General features: G+C 40.0%; 3 pseudogenes; 1 reads left to right on the top strand and 2 right to left on the bottom strand.

Annotated features, from left to right (window-relative positions):
* Positions 1-1,860: 1,860 nt before the first annotated feature.
* Positions 1,861-5,127, top strand: LOC120289327 (annotated as a pseudogene).
* A 2,230-nt stretch (positions 5,128-7,357) lies between these two features.
* Positions 7,358-13,096, bottom strand: LOC120289981 (annotated as a pseudogene).
* Positions 13,097-14,765: 1,669 nt separating this feature from the next.
* Positions 14,766-16,692, bottom strand: LOC120289507 (annotated as a pseudogene).
* Positions 16,693-20,058: the final 3,366 nt, after the last annotated feature.

Raw genomic sequence — 20,058 nt, 5'->3', positions numbered from 1 at the left:
TTTCAACTAATATATCATATATATATATATATATATATATAATATTTTTGAAAAATTTATTTACCCTTTAATATAAATGTTATGTTAATCTAAGTGGGTAGCCCCTAAGTCCATTATTAGTAATGTCGCAAGATTTTGTGAATTAGTGAAATGCAATCCTCCAATGAGTGTTGTGATGAAATGATGTGGTACCTTGCAGTAATATTCTATCAATTTTCATAGCACGAGTCAACAATTAAAATTATTAATTTCATTTTCCGTCATATAAAGAGCTTCCTACATATATTTAGTTTGCATATAAAAACAGGTATATTAACGACGTGGCGGCAAAATATTTACTTTTTTTTTCAGCAAAAAAGTAAAAAATGACGAGAAATTTTTTTAATTCTTTGGTTTGTGCGGCGATTTATTTTATCGATTTTGCTATGTGATTTTGCATTATTCTATGGGCGGGCCGGCCGGGCATTGGATCACCCTTCCTTCATCGCTGATAATTTCGATCCGACGGCCGATAAAAACCTGCGATCGATCGACGAATCAAAGCACCGGCACCGCTCACGCTCAGCGCAAGATAGCATTTCCCTATTCGATGCTATCCTCCTCCGTTGGATGCGCTCTGCACGCCTCCGTCTCCCGAATCCGCCGCGCTTGTTCTTCGTCGATCTCCGAAAGATTCCCTTTCCGCGCGAAGATGGAGTGAATTGAGATTCCGCGCAAGCTCATCTTTCTCTTTGCCGAGCCGCTCTTCTGCCGTGCGGCAGGTGAGTCGACTCGTTCCGATTTCTCGGCGGCTTTGTTGGGCGCCGATTTCGTTTCTAAGTGTCGATCGAGTGATTCGGAGTGACGAGTTGGTTTGATCGCGCGTGGAGAGTGTTTGGTGGTTTGTCGTGGGGTTATGGTTTGATCGGGTTTCGCGTTGTGTTGATTTTAGTTCGATTCTGGGCTGTGGGGAGCTGTGGGAGCTGTGGGATGAACTTCACTGGAATCGATTAGGAACAATCAGGGCTTCTTTGTTGGACAGTCTTGTGGGAAGGTTCAAATGTGCACTGGAAGTTGGGTTTTTGAGATGGCATTGATACCGAAGCGATGTGGTGTGGCTGAACTCACGTCGGGGCACGTTGGACCAAATTATGCGTTCAATTGTAGTTAGTTTATTGAGTGGAATGTAGTTCGGATACAAGTAATGCAGGCAAGATACTCGTTTATGAGGAAAATCTATCTTGGGTAACGTGAGACTTTGTTTCATACTGTTTTAAAGTATTTACAGTGAGATGAGAAATATGGTGGTTTTGTTCTGGACAGGCTCGTTTACTTCAGGCGCGAAATTTCACTGCAAAATGAAGTATTTAGGGTGTTGTCCCACTTGTTTTTTTCTGTTCAGACTGGGCTTTTGTGATGTCAGCGTGAACGATAACCCAGAATGATCCTGAGAATACCATGGGATATTCTGTACAGCAGCATCAGTCTTAATACAATCAGCAATGTATGCGTGGGGAAAGTGATAGGAGGTAACTGCAGTTGATGTTGTGTGGAGAAAGTGGTGGCAGAATATCCCTTAGTTAACTTCTTTCCTTGAGTTTTGTCACGAAATGACCAAAAGTCATATTAAAAGCCAAATGCAAGTCATACCAGAGTCTTTTTCATTTATTTTCGGGGCTTGTATTCACTCTTACAAGATTTCCTGCGAAGAATGTACCACAGTAACGGTTGTATTAATGTCATGGGTCACTGCTGTTAACATCTTCTGTTTCATATTAGTGGTTTATCCATGTCATATTCATAGTATCACCATCTTCATAGGTTTTCTTGCAGGTGTGTTCCAGCACTGATTTATATATGGTGCAATGATGTCTGGAATTAACAAGTGTGATGAAGGAAACTTCTGACAATAATACGGATTCATCCCCAAATGATTTTGGTACCATAGAGGAATCGCCTGAGGAAACCATATTGTCACGGCAAACTTCAATTAATCTCGTCCCATTTATTGGCCAGAGATTTGTTTCACAAGATGCTGCATATGAGTTTTATTGCAGCTTTGCAAAGCAGTTTGGCTTTTCAATTAGACGGCATCAACTCGAGGAAAGATGGGGTGGGGAGGGGATTACCAGAAGGGATTTCACCTGTCACCGTGGTGGCTATCCACAGATAAAGCCTTCTGATGATGGAAAGCTGCAAAGAAATCGAAAGTCATCTCGTTGCGGATGTCAAGCATTCATGCGAATTGTTAAAGGGCTGATTTTGACATACCTGAATGGCGCACATTACTGGTTTCAGCAACATCCACAATCACGAACTTTTAAAAATCAAATGACATGCAGCTGCTTCCTGCTTACTGCACCATGTCTCCAGATGACAAGAGCAGGATTTGCATGTATGCAAAAGCTGGGATGTCAGTGCGACAAATGTTAAGATTAATGGAGCTGGAGAAGGTGTCAAGCTTGGTTGTTTACCTTTCACAGAAATAGATGTCAGGAACTTGTTGCGATCTTTTAGACCCGTGGATCGTGATAATGATGCTATAGACCTTCTCAAAATGTGCAAGGATAAGAAGGATAAAGATCCCAACTTCAAATACAACTTCCAGCTAGATGCAAATAACAGATTGGAATATATTGCATGGTCTTATGCTTCTTCCATTAGATCTTATGAGGCTTTCGGAGATGCGGTAGTTTTTGATACTACACACCGTTTAGAAGCTTATGATATGATCTTAGGAATTTGGGTTGGAGTTGATAATCATGGGATGAATTGTTTCTTTGGTTGTGTGCTTCTTCGGGATGAGAATGTGCAGTCTTTTTCGTGGGCATTGAAGGTAGGCACTTATCCCATTTCTAGAAGACTGATACCATTATGGACCATTTTTTTGTCATTGTGCTATTGAATATATGATAGAATCTGGTATCCTTTTTTTGGCTGTTGCAGTACATTAAGATTGCAGTCTGGCCAAATGACTGAGCTTTAGGCTACTTGAATTGCTTTTCATGTTGACAAGTGAAATTAGAGGCACACTTCATATTTTCTTAACGTGCAAGTAAGTATTGCCATTTGGCTAAAGCAATCATATCATGAGCTTGAGTCACATGTTTGGGTTAGGGATCTAAAGGACCTGGGGTGGTGGGGGGTGAGTAAGAGTACATTGGGAGTTAATGTCCTCTCACCAAATCTAACCCACCCCCCCCAAAACAACCAAAAACTGCCTCTCTTCTCTCTCTGCATTTTTCTGAATTCATGCTGAAGAATAACTCTTTCTGTTCTTGTAGCTAGTGAATCTTAGTCTAAAGAGTTATAAAAACCTATACCGGTAATGCTTCTACATGACAAAAGACTGGGTAGATCTATTCTCAACCATTCTTATGATATAGCCATGTTCCTAGCATCTGGATATGAGACATAACAGTTTTCTGACTCAACTGTGTGCAATATCTTGTACTTCTAGTTTTCATGGTTATCTCATTTTAGCTTCTTGACACCTTAAATGCGACAGACGTTCTTGGGTTTCATGAATGGAAAGGCTCCCGGAACAATTTTGACTGACCAGAACATGTGGCTGAAAGAAGCAGTTGCGGATCAGATTCCCCAAGACAAAACATGCTTTCTGCATCAGGCATATCGTTGCGAAGTTCTCTGATTGGTTTTCAGTGCTTCTTGGGCCACGGTATGACAAATGGAAGACAGACTTTCATGAACTCTATAATTTGCACAGTGTGGAAGATTTTGAAAGGAGAATGGAGCAAGATGGTCAGCATGTATGGGCTACATGGAAATAAGCATATCAATAGCTTGTCGCATTACGTATGTTTTGGGCCCTTCCATATTTGAGGTCTTACTTTTGTGCGGGAATGACCAACGCTATCCAATCTGAGGCAGTCAGTGCTTACATCCAGAGGATTTTAAGTGCTCAATCTAATCTTGAAAATTTAGTGGAGCAGGTGAATTGCAGTAGCCTCTTTACATTCTCCATATTTTAGAACTTACAGTTAAGTCTACTGCATCCTGATATTATACTCTCGTTACAGGTCGCTGCTATAGTTGAGCTGAAGGATGAAGCAGGAGCAAAGCAAAAGTTGCAACGGAAAATCCCAAAGTCACCCTCAAAACTGGATCTCCGATTGAATCTCATGCTGCTTCTATTCTTACACCATATGCATTTACCAAACTACAAGAGGAACTTGTATCAGCACCACAATTTGCCTCTCTAATGGTAGATGAAAATTATTTTATTGTGAGACACCACACACAGTTGAATGGAGGATACAAAGTAATCTGGATCCCTCAAGATGAGTTCATCAGCTGCAGTTGCTGCCAGTTTGAATTTTCAGGTATCCTTTGTCGGCATATTCTCCGGGTTCTATCAAACAACAACTGTTTTCACATTCCCGACCGGTATTTGCCTCTCCGTTGGTGTGGTGCAAAAGTAGCATGAGGACATCTGGGAGTATGCTGGAAAAGTACAGCTGTTGCGGTCTATGGTTGCATCACTAATTTCAGAACCTTTTGAGTCAGAAGAGTTCTTAGATGTTGCCTGTGACCAAATAGGTGCAGCACTTTCCCGCATCAAAGAATTTTCTGGGAATCCACACGAAACTGATGAAATTGGCTATAATAGTCCACCAGAGTCATTGATTCTTCCAGAGGTCGAAGAGTCAGTTCACGGTTTTGCAGTTGGGAACCCTCATGAGTCTATCCCCACTGGAAAAATGAAAAGAGAAGAACAAGAGATGGTATGGATCTCTATAGGAAAAGGAGACGTTGCTCCGTGCCTTGCTGTGGGCTGTTGGGACACGATACAGCCGAGTGCCCAATGATGCAGGGTGATGATTTGAACGGAGATGGGCTTGGCTTCCTATAGCTGACAGAGGCATCATGGACTACTCTCTTGCGGCGATTCAAATTTTGTATATGCGGACCTACTCTTGTCCTGAGGTTGAATAATGATCTTGCAGGGATTCGGTTGACTGTCTACTTATAAATCGAGTTACTCAATAGATGGTCGATACTAACAAGCATTTTTTAGTCAGTAGATGATGCTTTTAGTTGGACTACGGGTTAGCTTGTAGTATATGTACGAACTGAACTGATCACATCACAAAAAGTGACATGTAGAATAATATTAGATACAGGTTTTTCTTCCTCCTACTGCTTACCTTATTGACCTTTGCTGAACAAACATGGACTCGTCACTTTCTCCAAAGAAGCTTATGTCTTCAAGTGATGAAAGGGGGGGGAGAAAATGATAGGTTTGAACATACAGGTTACAATCCGATGCTCACAAATTTCCACGTGTTCATTACTTGTAAAACCTAGTCTGCCTCGTTATCCCGCAGCAGGAGGCAGCAGGAATTGATAGGTTTGAGTACACAGGCGATAATCCGGTGTCTTCTACTTCAGCTCTGATACTACCGGAGTGCTGATACGCAATGCATCACGAATCCCTATTTCATGAAGAGACTCGTGCCAAATTTTTGCCCCACCAGTAAGGGCAACAACAAGCCATATTTTAAATGCAGTGATATTGATAAGCACAGAAACAAAGCTCTCTGAAAGTCAACGCCCTCTGACTAATACGTGGAGGAGTCTTGTTGGGACTAGCAGAACCAGTCGGGTATTTTCTGTACTCTCCTGACCGGCAACTAAGGCCTTATTCCAATTTCTTTCTTTTGTTTCGAAACAAAAAAGTATATATATAAATTTATTTAGTAACGTCAATTAATTTTTTTATTCCCCGGCCGAAGAAAAGATTTGGAATAGAAATAAGAAGTAGAAGAAAAATAACTTTTTATTCTCAGAAATTAATTTCTAGAAATAAGTTATTTTCTTATTTTCTTTTCTTCTTATTTGCTGGCTGCCACCCCACTTTGCTGCCTACTCCTGCCCTAACTATTGTCGTCGACCGATTGCCATTGCTGCCCACTACCGATTGCCATTGCTGCCCACTGCCGATGACTGTTGACACTGCTACCCATCGTCACCCACTGTTGATGATCATCGACTCCACCATCGCCTGGCTTCCACCACTGCCGTTGTTGTCGCCGCCAACCACCGACCTCCGACCGCCACTGCCAATTGGCAATCAACCTTGACGGTTGGCGTCTTTAGTGGTCATGGACAGTGGGTATCAATGGCGGGCGGCAACCATCAGCGGTGGTCAAAGGTCAGCCAATGGCTACAGCCGATGGCATTAAGAAAGAGTAAGAAAAAAATTATAAGAAATTTTACATTACAAATTTTTTTATGAATTTTAAAAACTGCATTCTTATTCTTTTTATATTCTGAAAATAAAAATTTTGTGTAGTTATTAAACACGTTCCTTTATTAAGAAATTGTTTCGGGGAACAAAAAAGACTATTTATAAAAAGAAATTGTTTCCCGTAACAGAAATGTTACCAAACAGAACTAATAGAACAAAGATGCAAAAGTCAATTTTCCATTTCAAAGGTGGGTAGTGAATTAAAACGAAAAGCATCTAGCCTCGGGATGAAACTTCATAACCAAAAAAGTAGGAAGCACAACACATGTACCATATGACCAAACAATTAGCATGTCAACATCCATGACTATATGTTCCAAATTTGGCTTGTTTAAACATGAGGTGAGTTGTTTGGTGAAATTAAATACAAGATTAGCTGATTTTCTGGGTTATTTGCCGTGCATTATTATCATAAATTGCAAAATGAGATTCGTGACCGGAATGATATTTACCTTTTAAAGGGGGAAAATACACAAAAAAACCTTTCTCAATGACAAAGTTAAAACTTGAACATTGCTTACACTATAGTCTGACATATAAGCGTTTCATATGAAGGAAACCGGCAACGCATCCCCAAAACAAAATCTCAAGCATTACAAACACCAAAGTACCCCACTTCTTCGAATGAAATGCACCCTGGAGTAACCTCTCAGCGATATCAACCTGCAATACATATACGGCTTCAAGTTATTATTCACTAAGGAACATTCCAAACATGATCAACCGTATCATTTCAGCATTCAGTAGATGCAAAGATATGATTCAGTTAAATGCTAAACTCCAGCCATCTTGTTTGACTGACTGTTGTTGCTCAAATGTTCAGCTAAATAACTCTTTACGCAGACAGAAAATGTCACATTCGATATAAACTTCTCATAACTTAAGCTAGTCATAAGATATTAGTGTATAAATGGAAGCCTTCCTTTTTCTCTTTCAGTTTTGGCTTGAGGCACCAATTTCAGACCAAGTTCTTCCCTGTCTGTGTTAATCTTGAAATTCCATATACCGTTAACAATCCAGTCCCAATTTCTTCTGTAAATGGAAAAATAGGCAGGAACAATAAAATTGTGACAGCAGATAAAGAAGAAAATTCTACCAAGTTGTTTTTCAGGAGCCAATAGAATCCTTGCATGGCTGCAGGAAAAGCTCACAAGCTGCCAAAGCAAAAATGATGAGAGCATTCATTCCCATCCACTGAAGAAACACTGTTGGCATTCTCCAGTGCTTCACATCAACCTGCACCAAGTTTTTATTGACCAATTCATGAGAAAGAGTTCCTCAACCTTAGAATTCATGCTATTACATTTACACACAAGAAGACATCAGATTACCCAAATTGGAGGTGGCAAATGACTGTTCCATTTAGTTCACGTTTCGTTTTTTTCCTTAATAGGATACCTTTACTTCAAGATCTATTAACGCATTAATAGACATGTTCATGGTGTAAACATTAAGCACTACGCTCTGCCCTTTTGTGCAAGTTTTTCCACCATCCATACAGGACAATAGAACAGGAGGAGGATAGCCCCGTGTCCAGAAAGAAGAGGGAGAGAGGAAGAAGTGGGATGAAGGAAGTTGCTCGAACATTATGGACCAATGAAGAATCCATAGAAAGATTAGCTTACCAGGTAAAAAACCACAGTTAACACCAAACCAGATACTCCAGATGTGATGCACATATAGCTAGGTGTATATAGCGGTTTACAAAAAGAGGAATACCTGTCGTAGCAAAAAGCCACAGCTTAGAAGAAATGAGGATTTTCTAATATAAACTGAGTTAAAAAAAATATACCTAGGATCTCCAAAACATATCCTGACAGCAGTAGGGGCAAAGGACAACATGGACCAGAAAAGCATCCTCTGCCCGTGGCTCTGTAGCAAAGACACAATATGATAGTCACCATTTAACCAAAACATCTACTAGCTGGACAAGTTTCAAAACCAAAAAAAAGGGAGGGGGAACGGAAGGATACATTATAGTATAATTATCAAACATTAGAAAGTAACATCATACCTTGACATGGACAAGAATGTGTCCATACTGCAAACCCACAAAACATGTAACAGCAGCCATCAAAGAGCTGGAGATTCGCTTATTAGGACCATGAGGCTATTAAATGTATAAGAAACTAAATCTTAATAATCCCAACATGAGTTTGTAGATCATGACAATCAAACCTCAAAACACCCTCCGGGTCAAATGGAGCAAGGCACCAACCAGGTGAATTTGCTGGTAAGGGCCCATAGTCAGGAGAATTGACACTACATTCCTGTTGACAACAAGAGATCGCATGTAAGACAATGTCTATGAAGGTAATTAGGAAGCATTATGCAAGAAATATGACAATTTGTTAGAGCTAACTGAAACCTTTGATCTTCTGTAGACAGGACGCTGATAAAGATGATTCTCTCCAAGAAGATGTCGATCGACAAAGCCCACAGCATTGCATGGAGGTTCAAGACTGCCCCTAGTCTTGCAGTAAACCTATCAGATAGCATATGGGGATATAATATTATATTGCAATAATTCGACATGAAACTATAATCAGGCACATACTCCAATCAAAGATCTAGACAGAATCACATAAAAACTAAAACTGTATTTTGATTTAGTTAATATCTCATCTATTATTCTGACTAATCCACTGATATGAAACTCATATAATCATCAAGCAAACTTCACTTCATAGAGAGAACTACCTTTTGAGATGAATTAGGTCATATACTGCCATAACTAATTTTGTAATGATCACTCAGTCTTTTGTTTGAAAGTGATAAACTAGCCTTAAAGGCCCAGAGTTACATGATCACTTAGCCTGACTCTGTGTTTTTTTTTTTTTTTTTTTTGGTAAAAGACTCTGTGCTTTCATTTGTGCTTTTGTGCATAAACCAACATCCTAAAACAAGAAAAAGAAGCAAGAAATGCAGCCAAAAAAACTATTTTGGGCTCATTTCATGTGAAATTATTAGCAGAATCATGGTCAATCAGGATGAATACTGCTTCCTCACTGAAGCATTATGAAGAAGCTAAGACACAGTGAATGGTCAACAAACTTGAGAAACATGAAAATGTTCGCACTCCCATTCATTACTACATCACAGAAGATTAAGTTGCCGCATGTTATCTAGTTACCCCAGACACACTCCATATTAAATACATTGCCGACTAATTTACCAACATATAACCTAAGAGAAGACATGTGGCTGCACAAAACATGTTGAGGCAAGTACTTCTGCTATCACTTCCAAAACCAACACATGATGCATAAGGAATAAGCCAAAAGCAGGTAAAGGACAGAATAGCAAACAGATGAACAACATAAATCAGGAAATACTGACAATTATTGTCGCAAAAGAACTCACATTTTGAAGGCTGGATTGATTGCTAGAGAAGCTCATTCCAACTGCTTGATACTCCCAGTCTGGAATATAAAGCCCATAAACCATGCCCATGTAAAGTGCACATAGCAAAATAGCCATTGTCCTGCACAACATATGAAGAGCTCATTTGGCAACAGCAGGGACACATTCCAATCAGTATACTTAGCTCTTGACTTCACTCCCTATTTCTTTTCTTTTCTATTCCAATTCACATACTTTCCTTACTTTCTTTAGCATAAATCTTTATGTCGACTCAGTAGATTGACGATAAACCAAAAACTGGGTTGTTCTTCATGTAACTGAAACTAAATTATTATTAACACACATTGTTGTTCCCACAAGGTAAAAATAACTTTAAATGAGTAAGCATGTGCATACTTGGGAGTGGGGAAATCCTAGATAAGCATCAACACCACCTATAGCATGAATGTATGCAACACTATCAATATGAAGCACGAGAGGCAAACTTCCCATCAAAGAAAGTGCTTTAAGGTTGTGGCATGCTTAGCCAACAAGCTTGTCATACTTCTTTGATATGATATATCAATGGAAAAGAAAGACAAAGTTGTCCTCTGTGATGATAAATTTGAAGGATAGGTGATTAAGGCTGCAAATAACTACATCAATGGTACATTCTATGAGGAGAAATGGAGAGAGTGGCCACCTGGATCGAGAAACCAATTTCCATAGAAGAAAAAAAGCTTTATGACATATGAAGAGAGATTGTCTCCTATATCTCAATAAGAGAGAAGATGCATCATAAAACCCAGAGATGCCCAAATTCACTACATTTTCCAAACTCCCTATTTTGCTCCAATCCACCCTTCTCCTCTAGGTACCCTCTATGAAATTTTCTCAAACTCTGGATAATTAATAGATTTCTAGTGTTGTAGACATTTCTTAATGAAAGAACCTCTCGTCTTCCTACAGTCTGATAAGTGTAGTGTGAAAATCTATGAACCACACATTTCTATGCTTTGGTGAAATCCTGCATAAACAGTGAACATGGACAGTTTCGATATCCCCTGCTGCCCCTTTTCCATTTTTCTTCAAAGGAACAAGCAGCAACTGGAGAAACAATGGTAGCCACAGCTATAGTAAAGGTCAAAGTCCGAACTAACCACTGAATATAGTATTTCCTTAAAAAAGGCCAGTGTTGAATCAACCGAGATGTTACTAACAAGCCAAATCTCTGAGATTGAAGCCAAGAAGTATCCAATTGATATCCTCTGCAGATGCAAAAATCATGGTGGATAAATAATTCTGCTCAAAGATTGATTCTAAAAGCTAGATTGCTATAAGTATAGATCATATGCTATAACCACTGTTTCTAAATTCCAAGTTAAAATCCTAACAATTCAATCAGAAACTCTGGCAGGCTAGACATAAAAGTATTACTTGAGCCAACCATTCAATGTCGTTGCCACTGTGGATGTAACCAACTAAAATCAGTCACTGGATAGGGATAACATGCTAATGCGTTCACAAGATATGATTGAAGTGGGAACTGGAATTAAATTAGAGTAAGTTTGCAATAAATGTTCTTAAGGTAACACATTCAATGAGTTCATTGCGGTGATGAAAGAACTCCCTATCATCTCCAAAAAACGTGATACTACATTTCAACTTTGAATTTTAAACCTAACACACCAAAAATATTCAACCAGAAGATCAAGGCATGCAACAACTGAACATAAGTCAGAAGTGCTACCTGTAACACTCCTAACCAACGAATCTTGCCCACATCAACTCCATATGTCAACTGATTGCGCCCATGGAAGTAGCCACCTAGTATACCAGAAATATCAAGCAGTCTTGAGTTACCACAGCAAGCATAATGTGCAATAGCGGTTCAAAAAATGGCATGTGACTAGGGAATTTTTACCTTGCAGTAACAAACCCAAAAGAAAGAGCTTAAGAGTTCTTATTATGACTTTCCTTGTGGCCAATGGTTTGCTAGAAATTTTCTGCAGAGAGGCAAAAATAACAAGAAGTGATTAGTAAAGTTTTAGGAGAAGGAAGTAGCCCACTAACGTAACTTTTATGGCGCAAGCCAACTTGCAGATTCTGAGAATTGGAAGTTTGCTATGGGTTGGCGTCTAAAATTTAAGGGTCCAACTCAAGAAGCAATTGATTTCTTTTCGTAGAGACAAGCCGTAGAACTCTTTCCCCATTTCAGTATGCAGCTTAGACTACATTGTATCATCATAAATTGTCCTTGTTCATAATTAATTCCACACTTCATGTTGTCAATTACTTAGAATATGATTACTTTAGTGTCCCAAACTAAATCGTGGCTATACATTATACACTCGGTCTATGTTAGTTTACCCAACTAAGTGAACCTTTTAACTTTTATGACATTATTTCAAATAGTTGAAAGGCATTCGATTTCTTCATGTCCATCATCCATCAAAACTGATGTGCATGATCAAAGTATCTCTCTGTAGCTACGATCCTCCTGGACTTTCATATTCGAAAAGCGTTTGCACCTTAAAAACTAGACCAACGGAGACGCCCACTCCAAAGAGGAAGAATGGCATCACAAAATCTGCGAGTGTTACGCCAAACCAAGGTGAGTGATTGATTGCCGGGAAAGCCCCTCCCGCATCATCAACTAATATCATCAACTGCAAGATATAGAAACACGAAGGAAGATTAAGATCAGAAAACAAAAAAGTACGAGCGACGTTGCCGACCTAAAACTGCAAACGCCAATACAGTAGTGACACGATCAGACTCTCGCCTCAAGCTAAATCGCTAGGAATCGTAAAAGATACCGCGAGCTCGATGACTGGAGGACCAGCACTGCGTCGATTAATCGCGCCAACCAATTCGCTAACGCGATTATAAGCACACGCATTCTATCCGCTAAAGCTAACGGAAATAACTTCCCGAAATACTCAGTCTGGCGATGCATCAGCTGCACGGGGCTACTCGATAACTGAATCGCGCGACGAGAGAAGGCTATAAACCGCTAATTCAGCTGAAGCACGACAGAAGAGTGACAACCGCTCAGCCATAACCTAACCGAGCACTTCAAACGCTACCGATCAGCCATAATCGGGAAGCGGTCGAAGCGACGGAAGAGGCCGCTGGCGCAGGGCATAAACGAGACGGAAAAGGTCAGAGAAGCGTACGGCGACGGTGAGGCCGCGGAAGACGTCGAGAGAAGCGAGCCGCCGATCGGAGGACGGGGATCGAGCGCCGCGCCCGTCGTCGTCGCCGGGCGGCGTCTCCGGCGCGATCTCCGGCGCGGCCTCATCGCGGGGTCGGGCGGCGGAGGAAGGCGAAGAAGGATGGGGGAGGAGAGGCGTTCGGTGCTGGCGCTCGGAGTCGGATGCTCCTTCCGCGACGTCGATCAGAGTTGACATCTCTCTCTCTCTCTCTCTCTGCCCCTCCGCTCCTGGCGCGCTAACTTCTAGTCTTCGGTCTGAACTTACACGACTTGGTGATTTTCCTAATGAGGATGAGGATATATTTGTCATTGCCTTTTGCATCCGGCCTGCTCCGGCTACGAGCTGAGGTAGTTGGCACTGGCTATGGAGCTCGAAATTCAAGCGGCTGATGTTATGTCGCAACGTCACAAATCCCTAAGGCTTACATGGAAATTCATTCGAGTGCATTTATCTGAGGGGATGTGTTTTTCCATCTTTCACTATTTAACTTGCTGAAAATGATTAATCAACTGAAAATATTTTTGAGTTAAGGAAAATTTTCAGTATAAAATTAGACAAGTGAATTCCTAAATTTAAGAAGGTGAAAATACTTTTCGAAAATGCTCATATTGAATTTTTTAATATTTAATTTTCTTTCTAGAAAAATGAATTTTTAATTTTTTTCTCATTTCTTGATGGAGAAGGAAAAGAAAACAAAACAAAAATAAAAATATCTAAAAGGATTTTTTTCCCTAATTGAAATCATTTTCAAATGAAATCTAAAAAGTAAAAAAGTACTTTCGCTACAGATCATTAAACAAAAGGAAAACTAATTATTTTCTTGAATTTTTTTCTTAGAAAATATATTCTTTTTTATGAAGCTTTTTTTTTTTTTTTCAAAACAAAGGCTCAAAAAATATTTTCATCATTTTTGACGTTTGGTTCTGAAAAATAAGTCAACAGAAAATATTTTTAACTCAATGCTCATTTTCAAGTCCCCCGATGCTTGATCTTGGGTCCATCAAGGCTAGGCCAATGATGCTCATGCTCAAGCTCAAAGCCCTAGTGCACATGCTCAATGCCCAGCACTTGAGCTTGGTTCACGTAGGTAGTAGTCAAGTCCCTGATGCTTGAGCTTTGGTCCCCAGACTCAAGCCTGTGTCCACAAAGGTTGTGCGTGAGCCCTTGGCACTCAAGCTCGGGTCTTAGTTAATGTAATGTTTGTTCTTATGAAAATAATTAAAATTTAAATTTTTAATTATTTTTTATTTTAATTTTCCATTTCCTTTGCGACCTGACCACAAGCAAGGGATGAGCTCGCTCAAGGCTAGCAAAGCTTGACCTCAAGGTGGAGCTTTGCCTGGAGTTGACTCAACTCGACTCATTGGAATTTGACAAGTTCAAAGCTCGTCAATTTGGCAAGGCTCAAGCTCGCAAAAATATGGCGGGCTTAAGCCTTGCCCACCTTGGGCGAGGTCATCCCTTGCTTGTGGCCGATCACCAATCGTCACCATGGTTGGCAACCGACCAACGATCAACAACTAGTCAATGAAGAAAGAAATAGAAAAAGAAAAGAATTAAAAAAATCAAATATTATGATAATTTTCTCTAGAAAATTAAATCAAATTTTTTTATATCAAACGACGGAAAATATTTTCTAATTCATTTTTAGGTTTCAATTATATACTTGAAAACGATTTCTTGGAAAATATTATCTAAAGATATAATATTATTTTTCGCAAAACAAACAAAACCTAAAATGTATTTAATTTGATGGAATCAACCCGCTTCATATGTGTGATCCACCATCTTCAATGATTTGCATGAACAACGAATGTGTGCCCCGGATTCACTCAGTAACTTTTCTAAGCGCCCTATTTAGATTGAACGCGTTATTCGAATACGAGATTCTTCAGGGACATTATTACATTCTCATCTCCATCACAATCACAAGGGAGACAAAGAAGAAGGAAAAAGATCAGTCAATCAACTAGGCACATCAAACTACCTCAGTTAGCATCAGCACAGCTAAATCCTACACCTGAGAATGAATCTACAATGCTTATGCCAGCGCTTCAAATCCTAAACCCCTTTCGTTGCTGCCCGAGCTTGTTGCAGATAACGGCTAGGAAACCAAACAAGGCGCCGAAGATCCACATCAGGCACGAGAACGCGATGCACACCCAGTCTCGGAAGTTGTTCTTAGGAACGTGGTCTCTGTCTGAAATCAGCAACGCCCGATAGACGGCTTCGGCCAGAGTATAGGCTGTGATGGGGTCTGCCTCCTCTGCGAGAAAGCCGTACTCCGTGAGGCACACGAGGTCATAGACTCCGCTTGACTCCGATATGCCGAGGCATTCGCATATCTGGAGACGGGCCTCGATCCTCTCCTCGGTCGTTAGCAAATCGCCGTGCGTCAGGATCAAGAGGGGACTCTCATCTGCAACCACCAGAGGCATCCACATAACTGACCAATGAATTACAAATGTTCTAAAGACAATATGAGAAAACAATGCAACTGAAGCCAAGGACTCACTGCATTTTCTCAAAGCAGGGCCGAGAACAGCTCTTTGGTCGCTCTTAATGGCTGCAAATCGCCAGCTTTCATCGCTTCGTGGACCTCGGCTATGTTAACGACCACCATGACGCAATTCACTCTCCTCTTCGCAAACTTGGCAGAAGCCCTCGGTGGACAGAACTCAGATTCGTCATCTGAGGAAGCTCGATCCCCCGGCCTGGAGCAGAGCTGGTTGTGGTGAACGCCTTCGGTCATCCAATCGGACAGCTCCTCCAAGGCCTCACCAACACGGCCGTAGTCAAAGCCTCTCGAGTCGTAGACGCAGAAGCCGCTCCGCATCGACCTCACCACGTTGTGCTCTTCGAGATACATCGTCGTGTAGTTGGAAGATTTCCCTGCAGAGACATGAAAAGGCTTATGCTTACATTGTTTTCCCCTGAGAAATATTCTTGAAGACGTTCTCATTCGAGTGGAAAATAACTCCAGAAGAAAATATAATATTACACTGGAACACCTCATGTAGAAAACTCATCACTTTGACCCGTCAAAGGCGTTTTCCATAAGTCAATCTTTATCTTCTTGAAAGGTCTTTCTGTAAACTAATTAAAAACAAAATGTCGCTATTTAGAGTCTTTCTACTTTTTATCAAGCAGTGCTGATACTAACACTTAACTATATTCCAATACCAGTAAAAATTCCAGCTTCTAATCCTTTCTAACCAATCAGCATGATACCTTTGACCAAAAAAATAAAAATAAAAAATCAACATGACACCTAGAATTTCTCGTTCTTTTTGCAGAAAATTGAACTTCATATCAGTGATGCATCGATAAGAAATGTGAAAATCTTCTATGAAATGCAATTGCTTTCTTTTTAATAAAATTATTTAGTTACATTACTCTTGTTTTGTGGCGAAGAAGAGTTAAAGATGAGAACTAAATAAATCAAGGGTAAGTGCGGCTTCCTCACCACACGAAGTCTGAGCGAACGGGATAAGCCCGGCCCGGCCCAACACGCTGTACATGAGATTGATGAGCGAGCTCTTGCCGGAGCCGGCGAAGCCCGTCAGGAGAACCGTGTTGGTGGCCGGGATGTCCATCTCCTCCTTGCTCAGCCCCCCAGTCGGCACCCAGAAGTCGCCGGCCCGGTACAGGAACAGCTTCTGCCTCACCTCGTCGAGCCCCTCCGGCGCCACCATCGCCAGCCTCTCCATCTCCCTCAGCACCCTCACCCTCGGGCTCAGCCCGCTCGCGACGCTCGCCGCCACCTCCGGCTGTCCGGCGAGCCGCGCGCGCCTCCTCGTACCCCGCCGCCGACCGCCACCAGAGGTAGGCGGCATGGTCGTCGCCCTCGTCTTCGTCGGTGGATGAAATCCGGCTTTTCATCTGGGGGTTCCTAGAGCATTTCACTGTTCTGCCGGGAGCTTAAAGGGCGGAGATGGACGGGCCCAAAATGGTCATTTCGATGCGTGTGTGCGGGCCTATCTTGTTTCTTTGTCGTCTCAGCTTCTCAATAATGCCCAGAAACTCCAGAAGTGGAAGGAGGGTGGTTCGGGGGAAGTTTCTCGAGGTTTGGACCCATTACTGGTCTCAACACGTGTTGTTTTGTCTCTTCTCTCTGTGACAGAACGGGCATGTCCCGTAGAGACTCGCGATGTTCTTCAGCCATCATTGGGAGATTAATAAGAGAAGATGAAGGGCTAAGCTGCGGGTTGCGACGTGTAACCAGACAGTTTTCACACAGATTCTGTCGTACAGAGAGAAAAACTGGTTTTGTCAGAGGACAGTTTCACTGCACTTGCTCGCTACCGTGCAACCGGACGACACGAAGTCGCGACGACCCTTCGTCTCTAATCCAGTTTCGTCCTAGGACCGCTGTTTCTAATTCTGGTTATTAATCGACGATGTGTGGACTCTTGTTCTACTCGCCAGTCACTATGCTTTTCTTGCATGATTGAAGAATGACCAGCTACGAGAGGTCCTAGTTGCGTCGCCAAGCCGGTGTTGTTGATAAGGTCCCACTCCTTCATGGTATGTCCTATCTTCTAACGGGCAACTTGCAATTAGGCCACTCTTAATTCTCATTGCAGAAGAGTTTCAAAGATTTTTTGAGGATGAAGTTCAATTGCAAGGGTTGAGACGACCCAGAAAGCTCTTTCTTTTAAGGATTGCGTGAGAACATAGTCACAAATTCCTTAAATGCATAAAGTGCGTCACCTTATTATATCACGTTCCATTTTAATAAATCAAATTTTCTAAGGGAAAAACTCGGGTAATTTAGGACTTTATCCAACTTTTTTTCTGTTAGCTGAATGCATAGTTTAATATATAATTGTTAGATATGATGATCTTTCTTGATTGATTCTAATCGATTTTATTTGATATTGTAATATTTTATTACTTTTGATAACTGTTTAGAACAACCTATAAATAGACTCTTATCATTGGTATCACACACATGGAAATATACAAATATTCTCTTTTTCGCTTTATTCCAACATGGTATCGGAGTTTAAAGTCTTGAGTTCAAATCTTATCAGACTTAATTTGCCTCATCAATTAAATTTTCACATTTAGTACTAAGCAAATTACCAAACTAAGCATGATGGGGAATATTAGAATATTTAAATAATAAATCATGCATTCATCCAATAGCTTAAGTTTTTAAAATAGTTGTTAGTGGTCTCAATAAATCTCACATGATATTAGAACCGTTAGACGGAAGCATGATTTAATATTTAATTATATTCTAACATTCTCGAACCCTTCATTAGAAAATTGACACCTAGCAATTGCCCGATATTGGCCAGATCAAATTAATCACATTCTCTCTATTAAATTGCCATTACTCACTCTATCTTTCTTATGCCCTATCTCCTTGACCAGCAATTACCTCCATTGATAGAGCCATCATATGTATTATCACTAAGGCTCCGTTTATCTCATGAAAATAATTTTCGCAAAAACATTTTCTCATTTACGACGTTTGGAGGAAAATGAGTTAATAGAAAATATTTTCATGATCAACTATATAAAAATTATATTTAAGTTCAAGAAAATGATTTCCTTATTGAAAAAGTCAAAAACTTTTTGAAACTTTACGCTTGGTACCTAATATTGGTTCTCAAGTCTTTGGCACCCACCCCAGGTCCATCAAGGTCAGGTTTGAACCCTTGGTGCTCGTGCTCGATGCCTTAGCACTCGAGCCGAGTCTATAAAGGCCATGCTCGGGTCCCTAATGCTCAAGCTACGGTCCTCGGTACTCAAAACTTGGATCCACAAAGGTGTGCTTAGGCTCAAGTCCTTTGTTAATTAAATGTTCATTTTTATAGAAAAATTTAAAATAGTTATATTTTATAAAAAAAAAAAAAATGTATTTTAGATTTTGATTATATTTTATAAATTTCTTATCTTCTCTTTCCTTTTCTTTTGCTTCTTCCTCGGCTAATCGCTACCATGGCGACGGCCGGTGACCAACCACAGGTGAGCTCAAGCTTCACCCAAGGTTGTCAAATCCCATGAGATGGAGAGGGAGATCCAAAGTGAGAGAGACAAAAGTGAAGGAAGTTGTAGTTGAAATTGATGAGGAAGAGGATAGACTAAAGTAAGGTGTGAGAAGTTTGCTGCTTCCTCGACTACCATAAGGTCTTAAGCTTAAAACTGTTGGATCACCCCACGACGACACCTCGAGCTTGTCGACCTCAAGTGGCCTCGCCAAATCAGTCAAGATGGAGCCTTGTCAACCTTAGGTGAGCTTGTCCCTCTCCTGTGGCTAGTGGGGTCATCGTTGTGGTTGGCCACTAGCCAAAGAAATGAAAAAAGAAAGAAAAATATAAAAATATGGATTAATATCTGAAAAACTCCAAAGTGATACATTTACAACAAACTTACCATAGATTAATTTTTTGACCATGAAAAATCCCAAATTAGTACATCTATGACAAATTTACCAAAAATGACCACAAGTACATTTGAGACAATTTTACCCCAACCTAATATGTTCGGCCGCCAAAAAATCCAAAATAATACATCTGTATTTTCTGTTAAATTGAATTAATACCACAAAAAATCACAAAAATTATATAACTGTGATAAACAGAGAGTAAAATCTCAAACCGATACACCAGTCAACTGTCACATATAATCCAATTTAGTAATTTGATAATAAAATTTAACAAAAACTAATAGAGGGTAAATTTATCACAAGTATACTAATTTGGGGTAAATTTATCAACAATATACCAGTTTTGGGTTTTTGGTTGTCACAAAATTAGTTTAATATAAATTTGTCACAATTGTACTAATTTGGAGTTTTTAAGGTATCAATCATAAAAATATAAAATAATTAACAATTTGAATTTTTGTAATGTTACATAAGAAAATCAAATTGAATATTTCATACTAAACTACGAAAATATTTTCTAATCATTTTTGGTTTTTAGCCAAAAATTAAAAAAATAAAACTTATCAATTTCCAAAAATGTCACATTTTTTTGCAAAACAAATGGAGCCTAAATCATAATTCAATTGCCAAACTACCATAATCTCTATCTCTCATCTTTGTGGCACTTAGACCCATCAAAATGGGTTATTGACCCAATTTTTTACTCATATTAGTGTTAAATATATCATAAATGTGCTAGTTATATTAGGTAAATGGGCCATAAATGGTTTAAACATAATATGGGTGTTAAATGGGTCACAAATGGGTTTACAACTTGTTTAGACTCAACCTATATTTATAACTCTATC

Source organism: Eucalyptus grandis, chromosome 11, assembly GCF_016545825.1.
Source record: "Eucalyptus grandis isolate ANBG69807.140 chromosome 11, ASM1654582v1, whole genome shotgun sequence".
NCBI lineage: Eukaryota > Viridiplantae > Streptophyta > Magnoliopsida > Myrtales > Myrtaceae > Eucalyptus > Eucalyptus grandis.
Note: the sequence above shows the minus strand (reverse complement) of the source record. Positions and strands in the feature narration are given on the sequence as shown.